This window comes from Nelumbo nucifera, chromosome 8, assembly GCF_055504915.1.
Source record: "Nelumbo nucifera cultivar China Antique chromosome 8, China Antique-T2T, whole genome shotgun sequence".
Classification (NCBI taxonomy): Eukaryota; Viridiplantae; Streptophyta; class Magnoliopsida; order Proteales; family Nelumbonaceae; genus Nelumbo; species Nelumbo nucifera.
In genome coordinates, this window is record NC_142656.1 from 32,211,644 (window position 1) to 32,217,072 (window position 5,429).

General features: G+C 31.5%; 1 long non-coding RNA gene across 1 annotated transcript; it reads left to right on the forward strand.

Annotated features, from left to right (window-relative positions):
• The first annotated feature begins 1,540 nt into the window (after nt 1-1,540).
• On the forward strand, nt 1,541-2,916 carry LOC148789827 (uncharacterized). The gene is made up of 5 exons (XR_016079212.1): nt 1,541-1,703; nt 1,969-2,040; nt 2,136-2,204; nt 2,316-2,408; nt 2,508-2,916. It is a non-coding gene; the product is annotated as an uncharacterized LOC148789827 (long non-coding RNA).
• Nucleotides 2,917-5,429: the final 2,513 nt, after the last annotated feature.

The window sequence follows — 5,429 nt, forward strand, 5'->3', positions numbered from 1 at the left end:
TGAAATTATCCTCAATTAACCTTAACAAAGATGCTAAAGAAATTATTTACAAGAAGCAAGGAAGGACAACTAGCGATCCTCATTTAACCTTAATAAGATGAAGAAAAACTATATTGATGAAGCAAGAAAGTGCAATTGATTCTTATGATGCAGTGAAGACACTTCAAGACTCCCCAAAGAAAATGATATTTCAAATGATAAAATGAAAACATCAAGAACCATCTACAAAGGAAGATTTTCCACCAAAGAAGAAAAAAAAAAAGACATCAAGCTCAAAATGTACTTAATTTGTTTTCATCCTTTTATGACTTGATATAATTGAGTGCAAGATATACTACATGGTCTCAAATGAAGCCATACTCAGTTACCCAATAGAGGATTAATAAGCTCCAACATTAAAATTATCTATACTATATATAAAGTGTGGATGCAAAGTGAAAGTTTTTTTTTGATTAAAATTATCCTCTATTTCTTTATTTGAAAAATGGTATAAAAGTCATTTTATTATAGTTTTAATGGCTACTAAAATGCTCATATTTGTGCATTTACCCATCTCTAATTGTAAGGGTTGAAAATGTAACTTCAATTATTACTTTCCACCTCGTTTAATCCCCTCTCATTAAGTCTTATAGTATTAATTTCTATTTTCTCTTATTAAATCCTATATTTAAGTTATTTTTCACTAATAAATGCTACTAATTAGATCTATGCCAATATTTTTAACAACATTAACTCATATATTTTAAAACTAATTCAAAAACAAAATCATTTTTTATCTAAGTGGTGGTTAAGCAATTTAACCATCTGAATATCAAATTGAACAACCTATAAAGTCATAGTCAAGTAATAAAATTTTTAAAATAAAAATAAATATAGAATTTTTTTTATTAATATAGTCAGGTAATAAATTTTTTTATTAATCAAATTAAAAAAAGTGTAATAAACAAAAACCATTTTTATTGGTAATGAAAATAAAATACATATTTTAGAACTTACCAGTAATGGAATTATTTTACTATTCGGAAAAGATCAATAATTCAACTTTTGGGTCAAATGTGTTAAGCTTTAATGTCATAAATAAATAATAAAAATTAATAAAATATAAACATAATAAAATGAAAAAAATACATAAATTTTGCAAAACAAGCATTTAGGCACATGTATAATCTTATATATATATATGTATATATATATATTAAATTAAAAGGGGTGGTATCCCCTTTCGCCAAATAGAATCTTACTGTAGTTGGAATGAGTTTCATGAGAACCTCACACATGCCAACTTATACACGACGGAATCTTACTATTTAATACTGTTCGTTTCTGTAAATTAAAACTTCTCCATGTTGCATGAGACAAGTGTCTCTATCCTCTCACCACTTCTCTCCCTCTATTTTGCATATATCACACGTGTCTACTTTTCATTCTTGTTTCTATTTCTCTCTCCCGTCATCTTCTATGATTTTCATTTTTTTCTCTTCCTCAGTGTTCCCACTTTCTTGTCCTCTCTCTTCTGCTCCATCAACTCCCTTCTCCTTCTTCTTCTTCTTCTTCTCTGCCTCTCTTCCTATGCAGAAATATTGGCTTTACCCGAAAAGTATGCAAGGACTAGTGCGGTGGTCCTTGCACAGGAATCTGTCGAATTTGAATATGGGTGGGGAGATTTCACCCTCTATTGGAGACCTGAAGATTTTGTGGACCTTGTACGTTTTTTGCCCCCTCTTATCTTCCTAACCTCACTCACTTTTTTTTGCATGTATATTAGCTTCTTTTATTTCTTTATGGGCAGAGACTTGAAAGGAAATAGATTAACTAGGCAGATCACAGATGAGATTGGCAACTGTGTTTCTCTTAAAACTCTGTAATTTCTCGCCTCAAATCAGATTGACCATCTCTTCCGAGTTTTAATTCAATGGGAATGTAATTTGAGAAGATTGACGACCATGTGGGCTCTTCTCTTGTGATCAGGGACTTGTCCAGTAATTCTCTTTACGCTTGTATACCCTTTTCAATCTCCAAACTCAAACAGCTTAAAGATTTGTAAGTTATACTGCTTGCTCCCGAGGATATGCAGTTCTAAATGAAATAGAGTCCTTTTTGCGAGAATATGCATCATCATGAATCTATCAATGTAGGATTTTGAAGAATAATCAGTTGGGCCCAATATCTTCAACTTTGTCTCAGGTTCCAAATCTCAAAACTCTGTGAGTTAACCTTATCTTTAGTGTATTGTGTCTAATTCTAAATTGGTGCCTTTTTCAGGTTTGATGACCTAACACACTATTATCTTATAAACTTGTAACCTGTTTTCTTAGGGATCTTGCCCAGAACCAGCTTACAGGCGAAATACCTAGGTTAATCTGATGGAACGAAGTTCTGCAATATCTGTGCCCATTTGTTTCATCCAAGTCTCCGACCCATATTTCTTTTTTGTGATTTGATGACGTTTTATCTTTCACTTTTTCCTTGGTCAATTGATTCTCCAACATCATAATTCTTTTTTGCAGGGGGTTGCGAGGCAACTCGTTGACTGGAACATTATCCCCTGATATGTGCCAATTGACTGGCCTTTGGTATTTGTGAGTATGCTTTGTAGTCTGTACCACCAAACAATGTTCTTATTATCCATTATAGTTCTAAATGTTTAAGCTTAAATATCTATTTTCTCGTTACAGTGATGTGAGGGGGAATAACCTTACAGGAACAGTCCCTGATAGCATTGGAAACTGTACTAGTATTGTTTGTTTATCATATTAAACAAAAAGTAAGTGTGGCATATTAAAATTATTTTCATACATAGAAAATACAAAAGAATTATAGACAAAATTGAACACATCTATAATTATAGACAAATTGAACTATTACTTTTCACCTCATTCAATTACCTTTATTTAAATCTTATATATATATATATATATATATTTTTTATAAATGAACATAAAAATGATACACCAAAAAGATAAAACATTACAAAAGAAGAGTCTAGTCAAGCAAGTAAGCTTGTTAAAGATATTTTAAACTTCATAGCTTGATATGATTATCACATATTTGGATGAGGTGTTTATGTAATCAGATTTGAATTTTACAATCTACATTTGATTAATAACAAAACAAATATATATATATATATATAGGTAGTTACATGTAAAGACAAAAAACACATAATTTGGATACATTATTACTATCATTATCATCATCTAGAATTGCCACATGCTTAACATGTGAACACTTACTAGTGATAAAAAATTGTTATATTTCTTAGCATATAAAGATATATGAAAAGAGGAAGAAATGCGTGGCAACCATGTGAAGAGGGAATGGTTCCTTGCAAGAAAACCAAAGGGATTTGTGTGCTTCCAAAAGTGTAGATCCTTTATGTTTGCCTCGGGTTAGAGGGTGAAAACCCTAGAGATTTTGAGAGAAGTTTTTCTACATTTAAGCCCTGATTCTTTTAGAGTATTATCTTGCACTTGGGCTTGTGCTTGAGTTGTCCTTGTTCTATTAGCCTACTAAGAGGCATATCCATGTATTTAAGTTTTAATATAAGATTTGATGTCAAAGAGAGGTGTTCAAGAATAAGAATAATAATAAAGATTTGATTGGCACCTACAAGTCCAATCAAGGTTGGGTAAACACTTGTAAGATCTACTAGTTAGGTCTTATTGGCCCCTGTAAGTTCAATTGTTTAGGTATTGCAAGCACTTAGAAGGCTTGCTGATTGTAAAGACTTTTTTGGTGCTGTGAAGTCTAGCAAGTTAGTAGAAATCCTCAAGGGTGGCTTCAGGTAGAGGATTTAGTCAAGGGTTTTCGCCGAACCTTTATAAAAATTTGTGTGCATTGTCTTTTCTTCTTCTTTCTGCTTCTCTCTACTCTATCCCTTAAGTTCTCACAATTACTTACACTCATTGCTTTCACTAAGTACTAATACAAGTAATTTGACTTCTAGCAACGAACAAAACTATCATTAGAAGTCCTTAAAACCATTGTTAGAGGCCTGTAGCAACAATCTTGCTATGGACATAAATCCGTTGCAACTTCTACTGTGGCAATAGGATCTTGCAATAGTTTAGAAAAACCGTTTCTAGAAATTTCATTTAGCAACGAATATAAGCATTTGCAACGAAAACTAATTATGTTATTGCTAGAACATGTATAGCAACATCTAGAACCATAGCTAAAAGTCCACCAGAACATATTTAATAAATATATAGTAACAATTATAAATATGTTATAACAGTTTTTGTATAAAATCATTGCTAGAAACTATCATGAGCAACAATTTCCATATAGAACCATTGCTAGAAACTTCTTATAGCAGTGACTTTCATATAAAACCATTTATAGAAAATACCTCTAAAAATAGCTTTAGTATTGAATTGTTGCTAGAAAATATCTCTAGCGATAGTTTTTGTATCGAACTATTGTTAGAAAATATCTTTAACAAAGGTTTTTGTATAGAACTATTGCTAAAAACTATCTCTACCAACTATTTTTATATTGAACTATTGCTAGAAAATATTTATAGCAACGGCTTTTGTATAAAAATAGTTGCTAGAAAATATCTCTAACAACGATTTTTGTATCAAACTATTGCTAGAAAATATCTTTAACTTTGACTTTTCATTATAATTGTTGCTAAAGACACTATTGGCATCACTTTATTGTAAGGACCATAGCTAGAATCTATCTCTAGCAACGATTTTCCATTAAAAATCATTGGTAAAATCTCTATTTTGAGGGGGGAAATGTTGGTTAATGGGATTTTGGTTCCTATTGGCCAAGACACCCAAGTTCACTTTTCAGATTTATGTGGGGTCCATGAAAATTTTATTTTCCCTAAGTATCACTTACTCACCTGTCTCTGGTTAAATTACTTTCTCACTTGGGGAAAAGTTGCCAATAGTTGGATGGACAAAATTTTTCCTTTTAATAATGGTTTTTTTATTGCTAGAAGGATCATTGTCTTATTTATGTAGGAAATAAAAGAGCATGGGTAAATGTACTTTATCCAGGTAAATGCTTTTTGGGAAATACTTACTCAGGTAAATGCATTTACTTGGATAAGTAACTTGGCAAAAAGTGAACCAATCCTTAATGTTGTGTTTGGCTTGAAGGAAAAAGTAGGGAAATGAAGGGAAAGGCATGGAAACCTTTACAAACCTTGTATAGCTTTCCCTACCTTTTCCTTCAAACCAAACATAGCCTAAGGCAAATTCTGGAATAAGGAAAAACATTGTAAACTTTATGCTATGAGAGTACATTTCAATTGTGACCACACAACCCCTTTTATTGGCACAAGTACTACTTTCCCATGTTCCACTAGATGACTTCAACTCCCATAAAATTTGAAGCTGATGTTTTCTTATACCCTATGAGTCTAAAAGGCCATTATAATCTCAGAATTAATAATAGTTGTTTTTATTTATCAA